At 49.0% G+C, this 15,396-nt stretch overlaps 1 long non-coding RNA gene across 1 annotated transcript in view; it reads right to left on the bottom strand.

Moving 5' to 3' along the window:
• LOC135361772 (uncharacterized) overlaps positions 1 to 15,396 on the bottom strand; it is a 90,845-nt gene that overhangs the window by 18,491 nt on the left and 56,958 nt on the right. Inside the window, exon 2 of the long non-coding RNA XR_010405713.1 lies at positions 13,982 to 14,115. This is a non-coding gene — a long non-coding RNA (uncharacterized LOC135361772). The remainder of the gene's footprint in view (positions 1 to 13,981; positions 14,116 to 15,396) is intronic.

Genomic DNA, 15,396 nt, shown 5'->3' with positions numbered 1-15,396 from the left:
ACCGTGGGCTGGGGGGATCTGGGAGGGAGACAGAGAAATTCGCTGCCCCCTCCTTGGCAGCATCGCCCCCACCAGCACACCAGCTGCCCCTTCCCGTCCTGCCCTCCCTGCTCCCAAGGTGAAGCAGCTGTCCTCCAGAGACACACACAAAAAGTGGAGACAAGGCCAGGCAGGGCGGGCCATACGGCTGCCCCTCCATGAGACAGATATTGGGGAAGCACGAACCTCAGGTGACCTGATGGGCCAGGGCCACGTGCTTGGTCTCCCTGCTCCAGCCCATCCTCCACATCTAAGCCAGGTCAGGCTGCCTGAAACCTTGTGGTCATCAGGTCACGTCCAGTTTGAAAAGTCCTTTCAGGACTTCCCACGGGTCATGATTTTGGCTTGTGGAGTCACACTGCAGCAGTAAAGAGCTTGTGCTCTGGAGTCATATCTGGGTTCAAAGCCTGGTATTCTCACTTATCACCTGTGTGCCCAGGGCAAGTCCATGAGGCAGAATATGCTAGATTGGGCTGGAGTAACAAACAGCCCCCAAATTTCAGTAGATTGAGACAACAGATGCTTATTTCGTATTCAAGCAAAGCTGGCTACGGGTCCAGGCACCTCCCGAGACTGTTATTCCCCACATGGAAGCTCAACGATCCAGGCTGTCTCAACTAGGAGTCACCCCTGTCCACCGCATGCTTCCTCGAACAGGACAGGGCTCTGCAGGGCCTTGCAGAGACTCTTCCTTCAATGCTTTGGCCCAGAAATGACACACACCACTTCCATTCACCAATCATTGGTCAACACTTGTCACACAGATGGGCCTCCGGGAAGGGCGTGGGGAAGGATAATCAACCAGGTGCCAGGAAGAAACAGCCAGCTCTGAGGGAGCACTGAATACAGGTGGTAATGCTGAACAGGGTGCTGGTGTTAGTGATGGGGAACAATCCATGTAAACCTTTAGCACAGTTTCTGGCATACAGCAAGGGGCTAATAAATGTTGAGTATTATTATCATTATCACAGCCCTCCAAATGCTGGCCTCCACCTGATCACTTGACTTCTCTTCCATTCTGGTTCTGACCGATTTTCTTAGAAGCAGTGGCCCCTTTCCTAGTTTGCAACTTCTTTTAGCCTCCAGGTTTGGGTTTTTATAGCTTCTCATCATGTGATTTGCCTCAGTCATTGTAAGAACTCTAGATGCTACAATGGCAAGAGGCCAAGGATGATTTACTATCCAGTGTATGATCACACACACAACACACACTCGTACTTGTTAATGACTGCATATTCCAGAGGTCATTAATTCACGTTTCCTCAGCTCTGTCATCAGGGATGACAGCTCATTCAAGATCAAAGAGCAGGAGGAACCCCCAGATGCAGAGGGAAGAGCACTCCTGGGAAATGAATCACAACATGGTCTAAAGCCTCAGTGTTCACATCCGTAAAACGGGGCTAAGGCGCCTGCAAACCTCACTGGGCTGTGAGAACGAGAAGGTTGGTCCCTGGGAAGCGCCATCCAGATGTAGGGCATAGTATTCTGACAGGTGCCGAATGCTGTGGTATGTGTGCTTCAGAAAACACTCATCAGTAGAGGCCTGTGCAAATCTCAAATGTTTCTTTTCTGTCCCTTGGGTTTCTCTCTCCAGGTGTCTGTTCCCGCTAATTCTTACTCTCTTGATCATCGGTTCACCGTCAGATCGCACAGCCCAGTATCTTCCCTCCTCCAACCTTCCTGGGGTGGCGGAGGGATCAGACTGTACTGGGGAGTGTGCACAGCTTCCCAGGGCTTTTCCCACTGGAGCCCCAAGCTCTGGGGAACAGCTTACTGCTGCCCTAATCATAACAAGGCTCACACCACCATTACACAACTTTAATACCAGCTTTTATGTGGGCATCTGGGGATGTCTGTGCTTATGAGCAATTTGTAATGAAAAAAAGACCGACCTGCAGCAGTCTGGGAGGAGAGGGGCCCAGAGCACCAGGCGGGGCAGGCCCCATCACAGGGGCCGCCCAGACTCTGGGGACACGACTGCTGCCCTGGGACGCTTCAGGCACTATTTGATCTCTTGTTAAGCCCCACATGGCTTCAATTTCCATGTGTTCTGAAAGAGAATGGAATTAGAGTCAACAGATCCACTGTGTCTTTCATAAAGATGTGTTCTTAATCAAGAAGGAGATGGAGCAGGAAAGGAAACCTGCATTCGTGGAAGGCCTACTATGTGCCAGGACCCGGCCAAGAACCTTATTTCTAGGCATTATCTCAAATGAGCCTCATAACCCCCTGAGGTAGATTTTGTCATCTTTTGTGATAGACTGGGCGGGGAAAAGAGCCACAATATTTTGCACCTCATCCCATTGAGAGGTGGAGTCTGTTTCTCCATCCTTCGAATCTGGCATTGACCATCCTCTTGCCTTGGCCAATGAGGCATTATTAGCAAACACAAAACAAGGGCTCAAAAAGTGCTTGCACATCAGGGCTCGCCCTCTCGTGCAGCTCTGAACCATTTTACTGCTACGTGGATAAGCACAGTCAACCCTCCGGGAGGAAGAGGGACCAGATGTGGCAAGACACCAGCCATTCCAGCCACCTGGGGCTGAGGCCACAGGCCCAGGAGGGAGGTCAACCTACACTGTCCCCTGTCAGCCACGGCAGTGTATACCTGAAGCCCAGCTAACTCAGAGAATCACGGGAAATAGGAAGTGGTTGCCGTCTTAAGCTACCATGTTTTCAGGTAGTTTATTATTCAGTAAAAGCTCCCTGATCTATCCCTCATTATGGATGTGGAGCCTGAGGCTCAGAAAGGTTAAATCATTTTTCCAATATTCCTATTTGGTAAGTGGCAGAGAGGGCTGTGAATCCCAGACTCCCACTCAGGGCCCTGAACTACCTGGGCTCTCCTGGGATCAGGCCAGCATGTGCAGTGACTCCTGAAAGCAGATTCTCCCGAGAAATGCTAACTTCCCCCGCACCCGCATTCCATTTTGAGGAAAGTTGGAAAACCTCCAGTCCAAGGGAGAATTTCTGCTTACATGGGCTTCATTCTTCCAAAAGGCACAGCACAGACCTGAAAACTTTGCTCTATGTGGCATTTTAATAAATGGAATCTAATTTTTTTTTAAAGAATTGTTCCATCCTTCCACCTGAAGAATATTCAAGAGACCCAGGTAGTCACTGCAAGGTTCTCTATTCCTCTGGCCTCTGCTCTGGCCTCTGGTCAGGTATCACTGGTTTGAAAATAAACTCTTTCGTGTGTATTTTGTTATTGTGATAAAATCTACATATCATAAAATTTACCACCTTAATTATTTTAAGTGTACAGCTCAGTGGTGTTAAATACATTCATAATGTTGTGTAACCACCTCCAGAACTCTTTTCATTGTGAAATGGAAACTCTGCACCCATGAAACAGCAGCTCCCCATGCCCTCCTGCCCCCAGCCCCTCGGCAACCGCCATTCTACTTTCTGTCCCTATGGATGTGACCGCTCTAAGTACCTTATATAAGTGGAATCATACCGTATTTGTCTTTTTGTGCCTGGCTTATTTCACTTAGCATAATGTCCTCGAGCATCATTCGTGTTGTAGCCTGCGTCAGGATTTCCTTCCTTTTTAAGGCTGAATAATATCCTATCGTATGTATGTACATATCACATTCTGTTTATCCAGCCATCCATTGATGGACACTTGGGTTGTTTCTGTTTTAGCTATTATGAATAATGGTGCTATGAATATGGGTGTACAAACATCTTCAAGATGAACCTTTGTATATATCTGGGAATCTCCTTGCTCAGTAGTCGTACAAAGGGGAATCATTTTGGATGTTTGAATTTGTCTCTTGAGCAAACTACCTTCCTATGCCAACATCATGTTCCAAGGAAGGCCTGCCTGAATAGGGACTCAGGGAGCCCCAGTTACAAGTCCTCTGTGCCCCAGAAGTCAGTTAACAGAACAAATTTCCCTGGGAAGTCTTATTATGCTTGCTGGTATATTCTCAGGCTAGCCCATGTACCCCATTATATAGACAAAGGATAATATACACGTTCTGGGTTCTAGGGGCAGAGTAGCCCTCCTTCCCGATGCAAAATTGGCTTAAGCAGAATTACAAAATAACTACGGTCATATTTTAGTGCTTCTGGGGGCTCCTTTTGAGGTCCCTGGCTTCCCCACTTTGGAATAAGCCCTATGTCCCCTCCCATCTCCCTCACCATCAAGGTGCTCCAATGCCCTAGAATTATTGCTCCTCTCCTCTTCCCCCCATTCTTCTCCTCCTCTCGCTTCCTTTAGCTGTCCCTATGTTTTAACTACTTCTCATCCTCCTTTTGAAATCCCACAGATTATCTAGAGGCACCAGTACTTTCTCACCTGTCTCTCACCTGGAAATGGCAGCATAGAGTTTGCCAGCAGCAGCACCAACTAGTCCATCAACAACATAAATTGGATTCTAATTACATCTGGAACTTCATATATACACCCTCATATCTACAATGAGGAGGGAGTTTGTACTTTGGGATCCTTCACTACTTAGAGGCTAAAGTCCGAACCTGTTTAAAAATAAAATGCATAAGGAGAAAGACGTCTTTGGATATGATTTATGGGATAGTGTATGGAGCTTGGAATTTATTCTTGAAAGCAACTGTGTGCAAAGAAATGAGCAGGCACTAATTGCTTTCAAGAGAAAATTGCATCTCATCACAAGCTCTTGGATTTTTAAAAACTGAGCTCCTTCCCAGCAGGGAAAACATCTAGATTCCCATGGGCCATGGGCGATAGCAGAGCCTTTTCCAGTCCAAGACAGAAGACAGGTCGTCCAGGTTGCTGAGATGCTTTAAGTGAGAAAGGGCACGAGATGGGAAGTGTGGAATGTTGCTTCTTTGTATTGGAAGGGGAATCTAGGGGCCATCAATAATAGCAAGTGATTGTTCAAAATCTCAGCTTCAAACCACACTCAGCATGACTTTCGAGGCCTTCTAAAATCTGGGCCTTGCTAGCCTCTTTCCCCACCACCATCCCCCTCCAAACCTATTTCCAGTCCACAAAGAACTCCTCTGCCTTAGAAGGACTGTCTCCCCTTTCTTCACTGATCCAAACTGCAAGGTGACTTTCTCCCTACTCCCTACAGCAGGCTCACCAATACTGCCATGGAACGCCACCATCCAGCTGCCTCCCCTGGACTTAAAACTTCGAACAGAAGGGAGAGGTAAGGCTCACCCACCACCATGCAGGTGAGTCTGGAATCTCCTATGCAAAAGACACTGTCTTTTGGGCTCATCCAAAAGGTCAGGGCTCATCCCCAGGGCTCATCCTTGAGGTCAGCATCCTCTTCCCCAGAGGCAGCACTAATATTGGGGGTGGCCAGCCTGGCAACTTAGCGGCCTAATCTACAAGGACTGATAAACTGAGCAATGACGTATCAAGATGGAGAAAACCGCATTTACTGAACTCCCCTCAGGGCTCTGTGTCTGGGTAACAGGAAGGGTGCAGCAGGAGCCCCCAAGGGTCATTCTGAAGTAAGGATGGATGGCCCTTCACTGCACTTAAAGGCACAGTGAACTCGGGGCTCTTGTTTTACTGAGAAGGGAACCTAAGTTGGAGCCAGAACGGAACTAATTTCTCAAAACCAGAAGACAAACTATAGTTGGCCTGGAAGGTTCTCCCTCTGTGCCCCCCCCCCCCCCACAAAGCTCCACCTCTCCTCCAAATAAAAAGGGAACATGTACTTAAAGAGAATCTACTGGAAACGATGCCAATTTTGTCAGCCTGCCCGGTGTCCTTACCATCTCTCTCTTTCTCTCTCTCTCTCTCTCTCTCTCTCTCTCACTGTGGCCCTGCTCACACAGGAACAGGGGACTCCCATCCTCCCTCTCCCAACAACCAGCAGGGCACATGGGACCAGCCCGTTCTCTTCTGCTCGGGGAGACAGACAAGGGCCTGTTCTCCACAGCTCGATGGGGAGCTCCACCCTGGAGCATATTCCTTGGGAAAAGAGCAGTCACGCGGGCTTTACAAAGTGCTCAGCAGCCAGGGCAAAGTGTTCAGTCCCGGGGCACCTTTGGTCAGAACCTCCTACCTACTGGCAGCTTATAATGACCAGGTCAAGCCCTTGCCTCTGGAAGCTCACACTTCTAGCCCCAGCCTGGGTACTGGCTCTGGCTGTTTCTGGAATTCCCCTCCACTGCAGACCTCCATAAAGAGGACCTACTACTGACCCCAGGCTCAGGCAGGTCTGACTCCAAGGACAGTCAATCCAGAAACTTGGAACAGAGGTGTGCATTTTTCCCTCCCCGACACTGTCCCTGCTTCCCCCAGGAGGGAAAATGGGTTGCCCTAAGGAATCCAGACCTTTAGGCTGCTCTAAGAAGCAGCCACTGCAATCGACAGGAATGCCAGGTCCTGTCCTTTAAACTGTGCCCAGTGCCCAGTGTGCAGGTCTGACCCCCACGGAGAAGCACCCACGCTCAGCTGGCAGCAACTTCCCTACCACATGCTTTAGATACTGAAGCTCTCCCCAAATGTGGGTGTTTCCAGGAACCTAAAAGGCCCTGGTGGGTACCTCCATCCTGAGCCTCATGCTTCCTGCCCCAGTTGCCAACTCCTGTCACCAAGACTGGCCTCCTGCTGACTTCCTCACTAATTCATGATCGTGGGGAAAAGCACAATCTCTCAGCTACATCAGAATAAAAAGCTGATCAAAGAACATAATCAACAGAGGGAAAAGGCAACCCACAGGATGGGGGGAAATTTTTGCAAATCATATATCTGATAAGGGGTTAATATCCAGAATATATAAAGAATTCCTCTAACTCAACAACAACAAAAACCCCACAACCCAATTTTAAAAATGGACTAAGGATTTGAACAGATATTTCTACAAAGAAGGTATACAAATGGCTAATAAGCATTTGGAAAAATGGTCAACATCGTTAATCATTAGGGAAATGTAAATCAAAACCATAATAAGATACTACCTCACATCCATTAGGATGGCTACTATAAACAAACAAACCCAACAACAGAAAATAGCAAGTATTGGTGAGCATATATACAGAAAGAGGGTGATGAGGATGCTTCCTCATTCCCCAACTCTCCTCTTCTGCCTTCACTTTTCTCTAGTCCTTTCCCCCTGAGGGGTGGGAACCCTAAGCACTTCCAAGCTTTCCCCTGGTGGCTCCACTGCTCCCCATTCTGAGTGCCAATTCCTAACCCCTGAGGTCCTTCCCCATATCTTGCTTATTTCACAGGCTCCCCTGGCATCCGGTGACTGTCCCCGTGCCTCTTCCCAGCCCAGCACCAGCTGCTATGTGGGGTGTGGGAGCGTGCACTCTGGGCTGAAGGTCTCTGGGTAACCTGGGGACAGGATGGAGAGTAGAGGCATCCCTCCCACATGCATTATCTCCCCTTCACCCATAACTCATCATCTTGTGGATCGATTCCTTTAAAAAAAAAATAACAACAACAACAAAACACCTAGTTTCGTTTTTAGGAGAGATTTATACTCCTCCTTTAACATGACTTTCACCTATTTGGGGAGAGTTAATAACCTCGGCCATGAATGGCACTCTGCCCAGATCTCTTGCTGTAATGCCAACGATTCTCCTTGATCATAGACCACAGAGGTGGAGGGATTGGGTTTGGTTGTTAGTTTTGTTTTAGCTATCACTGATAGATGAAAGCAGAGCCAGTCTGATTAAAATGGTGGGTGAGTGGGTGGTAGAAATCCCTACCCCTTGAGGTCCCCATTCCTTTCCTGGCAGAGCCTCTAAACAGAATTGCCAAAGTTAGCAAATAAAAATAATGGCATCCAGTTAAATTTGCATTTCAGATAAACAATGAGTAATTTTTTAGACTAATTATGTCCCAAATCTTGCATAGGACAATCTTACTCCTGAGACCACTCCCCCCCCAAGGAGACCTAGGACTTCCCAGAGCACTGACTGAGCCCACTGTGTGGGCCATGTTGGCTCTAGGTAGGGGGCTCAGCACAGCTGACCTCTAAGAGTCCTTCATCCCAAGGATGCTGTGATTTCTTATGTGCCCACACACCAAGGGGGGGGGGGTGGTACGCAGAACATGGGCTGTGGTCCCTGCCTCTGAGGGGCCCCTCCTTCTCCGACCTCATCTCCCGCCCAGGGCCCTGACTGTGGTATTGTCTACTTCAGCTCAGGAGCCTCGAACTCAGCGCCTTGCTTCCTGCTCAGCCCCAGCACTGCCCTCTGGCCAGGCATTTCCAAGTGAGCATCAACACTGGATAATGGGTCCTGGCTCTGCCTCCTGCATCTCCTCCACCTGCCCTCAAGTCCGGGACTTCCTCACTCATTTTCTAGAATGATCACCTGAAACCACTGGTGAGTAGCTTGTAGCCAAGGACCTTGCTAGTACATCAGGCTCCCCTCGGAGTGGCACAGACCCAACTTTACTGGCGGCAGGAAGGCCTGAGTTTCCAGAATGAGAATCCTCGTCAGGAAGGTAAATGGGATGTCTGTTCTTAAAGACAATGAGCCGAGAGTAGCACATGAGAGAGAAAACTGTGTTTAGTTTGGCTAAAGTCAGGTCTAACAGAGAGTTGTGTGATAACCATCTCCAGGCCCTGCTAGAGGATACAGACCAAAGAGGAAAGAGGAGCCAGGCTGGGGGACTCACAGAATCGGGAGATAACGGGGAAGGGAAACACAGACTGAAATGCAGGAATGTACCCAGTCCTGGTTCCCCGGAGATGCTGAGGCAGGCTTGCAGATATAATGATAAAGAAACTGGGCGCCTGGGTGGCTCAGTTGGTTAAGCGACTGCCTTCGGCTCAGGTCATGATCCTGGAGTCCCTGGATCGAGTCCCGCATCGGGCTCCCTGCTCGGCAGGGAGTCTGCTTCTCCCTCTGACCCTCCCCCCTCTCATGTGCTCTCTCTCAAATAAATAAATAAAATCTTAAAAAAAAAAAAAAGAAACTGACAATAATGCGACAGTCATCCTCCAGCCTCATCCTTCTCTTGAAAGAGAGAAACATAACAAGGAAACCACCTCCATTTCTGTCTCCTCATAAAATGGAGGAGCATAATGCCGTGTCCATGTCAGCATGAGGCACAGTGTCCACCCAAATTAACTAAGCAGTGAAGCCACAGCTAAGTGGACAAGTAAATGAAGGCAGCGGCCACATTAGGACCCTCTACATTTGCAACCTCAGGATATCTATGTTCCAGGGCCATGTCTCTTACTACTTGTGCTATGGCCTTGGACAAGCGCTTGCTTTCCTCAAAGCCTCAGTCCCTTGTGTATAAAATGGCATTAATAACTGTATCAACTTTGCCATACGACAGTAAGGACTGAAGGAGATGACATATCAGACAGGGCCTGTAAACTCTAAAGCAGTGTTCAAGTGCTAAAGGCCACAGAACACAGTCCCTGCCTTCAGGCAGCTCATAATCCAGACCTGCACTGTCCAATGTGGTAGCCACCAGCCACAGGTGGCCATGGAGTCCTGAAAATGTGACTGATGAAAACTGATACAGGCTCTAAGTATATGATAATACAAAAGAGAAGTAAAAATATGGTTTATATTGAATACATGTTGAGATGATACTATTTTGATATATTGTGATAAATAAAATGTATTAGTAAAATCAATGTCTCCTATTTCTTTTTACTACTGTTAATGTGGCTACTAGAAAATTTTAAAGTATGTATGTGGCTTATATCATATTTCTATTGGATAGTGCTGGTCTAGATGGATGGGCATCCACAAAGTCAATGATAATACAAGAGCTAAACAATAAAATGTCCGTAAGTACAAGGCCAAGAGGGGTACTCAACATTTTATGAATGTGTAATTAGGCTGACAAGAGCAATAATTTATGACTATGAAGATGCCAGCCAACCAGTGTGTTTTGGAATGTAAACTAATTATGTGTGTGTCTCTTCTGAGCCTCTAACGATCAGAAAAGCTCACGGCCCACATAAACATTTTGAACTCTGAGCGCCTATCAGGACAATCCAATCCAACACCTTATTTGTTTCAGTTGAAGAATCTGAGGTCCCGAGAAGCCTGAGACTTAACCACGACCACATAGCCCATGAATGACCCTGTGTACCTTCCATTAGACCGCAGTGGGACTTCAGAGATTCTCAAAAGCTTTTATATAAAGATTGTCTAGATTGAGTCACACAATAAACCTGGGAAATAACAACATATCTGCATTTGGCAGATGAGAAAATGGAGGCCCTGAATGACTAAACACACAGAATTAGTGGCATCTTTGAGGCCAGCACCCTGACCTTTCACCCCATGCTCTTCTTCCCACCCCAGGCTCCCTCTCTAGATCCAGAGGATGGTCCAATAACATGTAGCATCTGCGTTCCCTGGTGTCCCCACCGCTCCTCATTCAGGATACGCCTGTGAGCGTTCTTCAGCCTAATTGAATAATGGAACCACACTGATCCTTTCTTCTGAGGTCCAGGGGCACTGTTTCCTCTCCACCCTAGTTCAGCTTGGGAATGTTGACTTTGGAAAACAGCACCAAAAGCACTCTGGCTGCAATTTCCAAATCAGAAACAGCCTCCAAATCCTCACTGAGCAGAGAGTAAGAAATCTCAGAAGGAAGAGCAGTCTGTTTAGGCTGTGAGAGCCTAGAACCTCTTCTCTTCATGGAGCCTCCAGGGACGTATGAGGTCATCGCCTTCAGCTCACATCCACAAATGGGTACCTTCTGTGTGTTCTGGGATTTAGAGATGAATAAAATAAGTCTTAGCTCCTAATCATTCCTCATCCAACAGAGGAGATTTGCACAGATGGTCAGCAGGACCACGAGGCAGAAGGACATGGGTACCATACAATGTGGCCCAGAATAAGGAAGCTCAGGTCCAGGTGGGCTCCCTGGGGGAGTGGGGTCTGACCCAGGTCTTAGAGGATGAGAAGGACATCGTAGGCAGAGAAAGGCAGGGAGAACAGAGATCCAAGAAAATGTCAGTGTTTGAGGACGTATGACCCTGGGGTGGCTGTTCCTTCCTGGTGCTCTCCAAGGTCTTGCTGACCAAACCTTCTCAGCAACAATAGTATCTCCATAACTCTCTGAGATGCTTCATCTGCATGCCCAGTCTCATTAGATCCTTATGAGCACCCCCAGAAGGTAGGCAAAGCAGGTGTGGAGACACACCCAGAAACCACTCTGATCTCAGGGTGAGGCTTCCCCTCCAGACCAGCTGGGCCCTCGGTGAGGGGAGAAGGGCAGACATGGACGCTCAGGGGGCTGAGAGGAAACCTCAGAAGACCGGGCCTGCTGCTGAGCAGCTTGTCCAGAGCCACAGAGTTGCGGCAGGATAACGCCCCTGCATCCGGGTTGGCCTGACTCAAGGCCCTGCTCATGTCTCCAGCAGGAAGGTGAGAGGGACATGGTGTCAAGGGTCATATTATTTCCACGGTAGAAACCAAAGAACCATACTAACTCCCGCAAGAGAGGCGAGAGTACACGCATCAGCTGTGATGCCCTCAAGCCTCACCCTGAGAAAGCCCGGGCTGGGCCAGCCGTCACACAAATCGTCTTTCTTTCCAGGGCACTCAGACTCTCCACCTGCCCTCAGCCTGGTGTCTTCCCCAAGCCCGTGGCCACATCAGTCCACACTCTTTGAGTGTGTGCTCTTGTGCGTGTGCACACACCAACCTCCAGCGCTAGAAGAGCGGGTGTTTATATTCTTTATTGTCCTCACAGGCATTTCTCTTGAAGTTACATTCTTCTAAACTTTTATTGCAAGTGAAAGAAATGCATAAATGTGTAGTGCAGAGTTGCTGACACGCTAAGGATATACGAGGGGCATTAAAGGCTCTGTTAGGATTTGGTGACAGCTGCCAAGAATCTTTTCTAGAATCCTAAATGAGAAGCAGTGAAGATGACATAAAACCCCTGGCGCTGAGCAGGGACAGGTGTTTCCCCTGCCGCAGTTAGTGACCCCGGGGGAGCCTGCTGCAGACTGGGAACACGTGCAGCCCAGGGCTCAGGGGGCCAGGGAGCCTCGGGGTGACTTCCTCCTTCTCCCTGCCCCTTCTTACCCACGCGCGTTTTCCTGGCTGACAGCCCTGCCTGGAAATCATCCCTCTGCAGCGTTCATCTCCTGGAATCCCTGCCAGCCTCTGAGTCTCCCAGGCTCAGCCGGACCCTCTGGAGGGAGACTGCCTAAACCTCCCCCCTCCACGCTGTGCACCCTGCCTCCTACTGTGCTCGTCCTCTGCGTGATCCTGGAGTGCTTGGTGAGGGGGGTTTTTCCCAGCTTCCTGGTGGGGTGCATGCTGCTCCTTCAGGCAAAGAGTCCACTGGGCTCTTATTAGCTACACCCTGGAGACACCTCAGTGAGCAAGCAGGCACCTACTGCCTCGAACTGTCGTTTACTTTCAAACTAGTCCTCCTTTCCCTCCAAAGTACTCTATTTGGAAACCTGCAAGCTACATCGTATTAAGGACACATGCCACCCCGTGACTGCCCCAGTGGAGTCCCTCAGGGGAGCAGAGTCAGCCTCAGAAAAGCTGTGAGGTGAACAGAGCTTAGGGCACTCAATGTGATGGTGCTTCTCTCTCTCCTCCCCAGCCTCACCCACACCCATCTCTTGGCCTTCTTCTACAACTGGAGAACTCCGGTGCAGGGGGAGAGCCTTGGAGCAGGCTTCATCTGCTAACCACCTACTGTTTGCCACGCAGAGCGTCCTGGAATCTGACAGAAAAGGACTAAGGAGAGACATGGCCTCAGCTACTCCAGGGACACCAGATGGTCATTTCTTCAAATCTTATCCCTGAAGCCCCACACCGGAGGTCTAGCCTCAGAGGTCAAGTTCATCAATAGGAAGCATGAGAACAATTCCACAAATAGGTGACTGAAAGACACCTAGCTACTCGCAGCATAGCAGTATAGTTTCACCATCTCCCTTTCTCCAAGCCTGGCCCCAGGTTATACCCAAGGCCACCACAGCATGCATTGGCTCTTCTGTGGGCGTGCGACAGGAAGCGAGTGGAGGGGGCATATCTAAACACACACGGCTGCCTGCTCTCTGTCTGGATAGGACAATGTAACCCTGCATGTCCATGTACCCCCCACTTCTAGGCCTGGGCAGGTGATTGAGAAGTAGCTTCCCCTGAGGGTCAGAGAGTTGAGGGCCAAAGCCTGAGGTGGGGCCTAGTGGGGTGGCTGTGGAGAGAACCTCCGATGAGCTTCTGCAGGGTCCCCTGGGTATGAGTGTTAGAGCCTGAGGAGCAAGAACTACATAAAGGCTGCGTGGTCCCAAATCCCCCCACCAGAATTAACTGGACTGCACTCTGTGCTGTGAGCCCATGCATGAGGGACTCTTTGGAGCAGAGAAGTCCTTCTAGTTTTATTTTTATTTTTTTAAGTAGGCTCCATGCCTAGCATGGAGCCCAGTGTGGGGCTTGAACTCATGACCCTGAGATCAAGACCTGAGCTGAGATCAAGAGCTGGACACTTAACCAACTGAGCCACCCAGGCACTCTGAGAAGTCCTTCTTCCCTTGACTCCAGGGCTGGGCTCCTGGAGCTCCACAGGGAAAGTGCTCTCACAGTGGTCAATGGCAGCCTCCTGGGAATAAGTGTAAGGCCATCCAAGGGTCTGATGTGCAGACAGCACATGAACTTATGTGAGTTCTAATGAGTTTTTGTTCTTTTCTGAAACAGAGTGCATATGGCTCAATAGCCTGGGGACAATTCTCTGATTTTTTTTTTTTTTTTACCTTAAGTTAAAAGGTTTGGGGCTTTGTGGACCACACTGCATTCCTATGGCTAATGAGAACCACAGACGGGTATTTATCAGTTTATGTCGAAACCTCCCATGGACTATTTTGTTCTTTTGCACCCCCGTACAGTACCTGGGAGGGACTTCTGCCCACAGTACATTTGAGTGAATAGTGCTCCCCAACCGTGGTCCAACTGTAGCAGCAGGGTTGAGATTAGCTACTGGGAAGAAAAGGCTAGAACTCAGAGCTGTGCCCCTTCCCCCCATCAGAGGCCCAGGTACCTGTTAGATGGGGAAGATGTGCAGGCCACCTTGGGCTGAAAGTAGGACACGAAACAGTGACTCAGCTCCCTTTTAGATCAAGAAAATGCATTCTTGTTTGTTGTTGTTGTTTTGATTTCTTTTTTTTCATCCTCCTTGAAGGAAAATGGAAAAGAGAATGGAAAGCAAAATAAAACACAAAAAACAATGTTCTCTTAAGCTTGAGAATGGCCAAAGCCTTTGATTCTTCAACTGCAAGTTTACAGAATGGTTCTGTTTGAGTGGCTTCTCCATCTATTTGTGGGGCCAGTAACAATTAATAGCATTGCTGGGATTTTTCACAATCGCAGGACCCTTGACGCTAATCCCCTCCAGTTCCTGGATGCCAGCAGGGAGGGTCTCAACTCTGGGGTTTCAGACACCATGCTCCAGGGAGCTGCCACCTGCACAGCCTCAACCTCCACACCAAACGTCCCCGAGATGGGTGGGAGACGCTCTGTACAAGGGGCATTCGAGGCAGAGGAAACCTAAGTTTGAAGCCGATCAGAGCCCACCCCCTCGGCCAGGGTTGGTCATCAGATTCACTGAGGGTCCTTTCCAAGAGGTGCAAGTCCAAGGCCCCAACCCTAGAGGTTCCTTTGGAACCCAAGATCGGGACCCAAGGCCTCTGTATATGGCAAAAGCAGCTCAGTGATTGTGGTGCGTCCCAGAGTCCCCATACACAGCTGAACAGTATACAGCAGCCCCTTGGACCCAACAGTTAGAACCACTAGATTCAACCCAGCAATGGGGTCAGCTTTTACACCGAAACATATTGGTACAGGATGAAGACGGCTGGCAGGGTGACCCTTTGCCAGCAGGGGAAGTTCTTGTCATTTTGATCCTGGGGAGGTGGGAGTGAGGAGTGTCGGGCCATATTACCCAGGAACAGCTCAAAATATTGACCTGTGGCCTATCAGTCAGTCAGCAGGGCCCTGACTACCCCCAGAGGGTATGGGCTCTTGAACTCTTTAGAGGAAAACTAGAAATGATTTTCTTGGTTTAAAAAAAAAAAAAAAAGGCAAGCCTCAAAATACAATCTGTCAAAATATAGGGGAAAAAGTCAAAAAACCTTTTTGGCTTGTTCCCAATAGCCAGCCCGAAGTCTCCAACCAGGCAGACTAGTTTGGTAGTTAAAGGCACCACACTACGGCCAGACGGCTGGGTTCAAATCCCAGCACAGCCACTTACTGGGTGATCTTGCGCAAGTTACTACTCTCTCCGTCTGAGACTCGATTTCCCCATCTATAAAGTGGGGATCAAAATAGTACAACCTCATAGGGTGGTTGTAAAGATTAAGTGAGAGAATACGTGGAGAGTGCTGAGAACAGGGCCTGGCCCTATGGACTGTGGAAAAGTTAATTATTGTTATTAGTGGTGCCATGTTCTCCCAGCTG

This window comes from Mirounga angustirostris, unplaced genomic scaffold, assembly GCF_029215605.1.
Source record: "Mirounga angustirostris isolate CCGP_5_RB_7025 unplaced genomic scaffold, mMirAng1.0.hap1 SCAF_10, whole genome shotgun sequence".
Classification (NCBI taxonomy): Eukaryota; Metazoa; Chordata; class Mammalia; order Carnivora; family Phocidae; genus Mirounga; species Mirounga angustirostris.
Note: the sequence above shows the minus strand (reverse complement) of the source record. Positions and strands in the feature narration are given on the sequence as shown.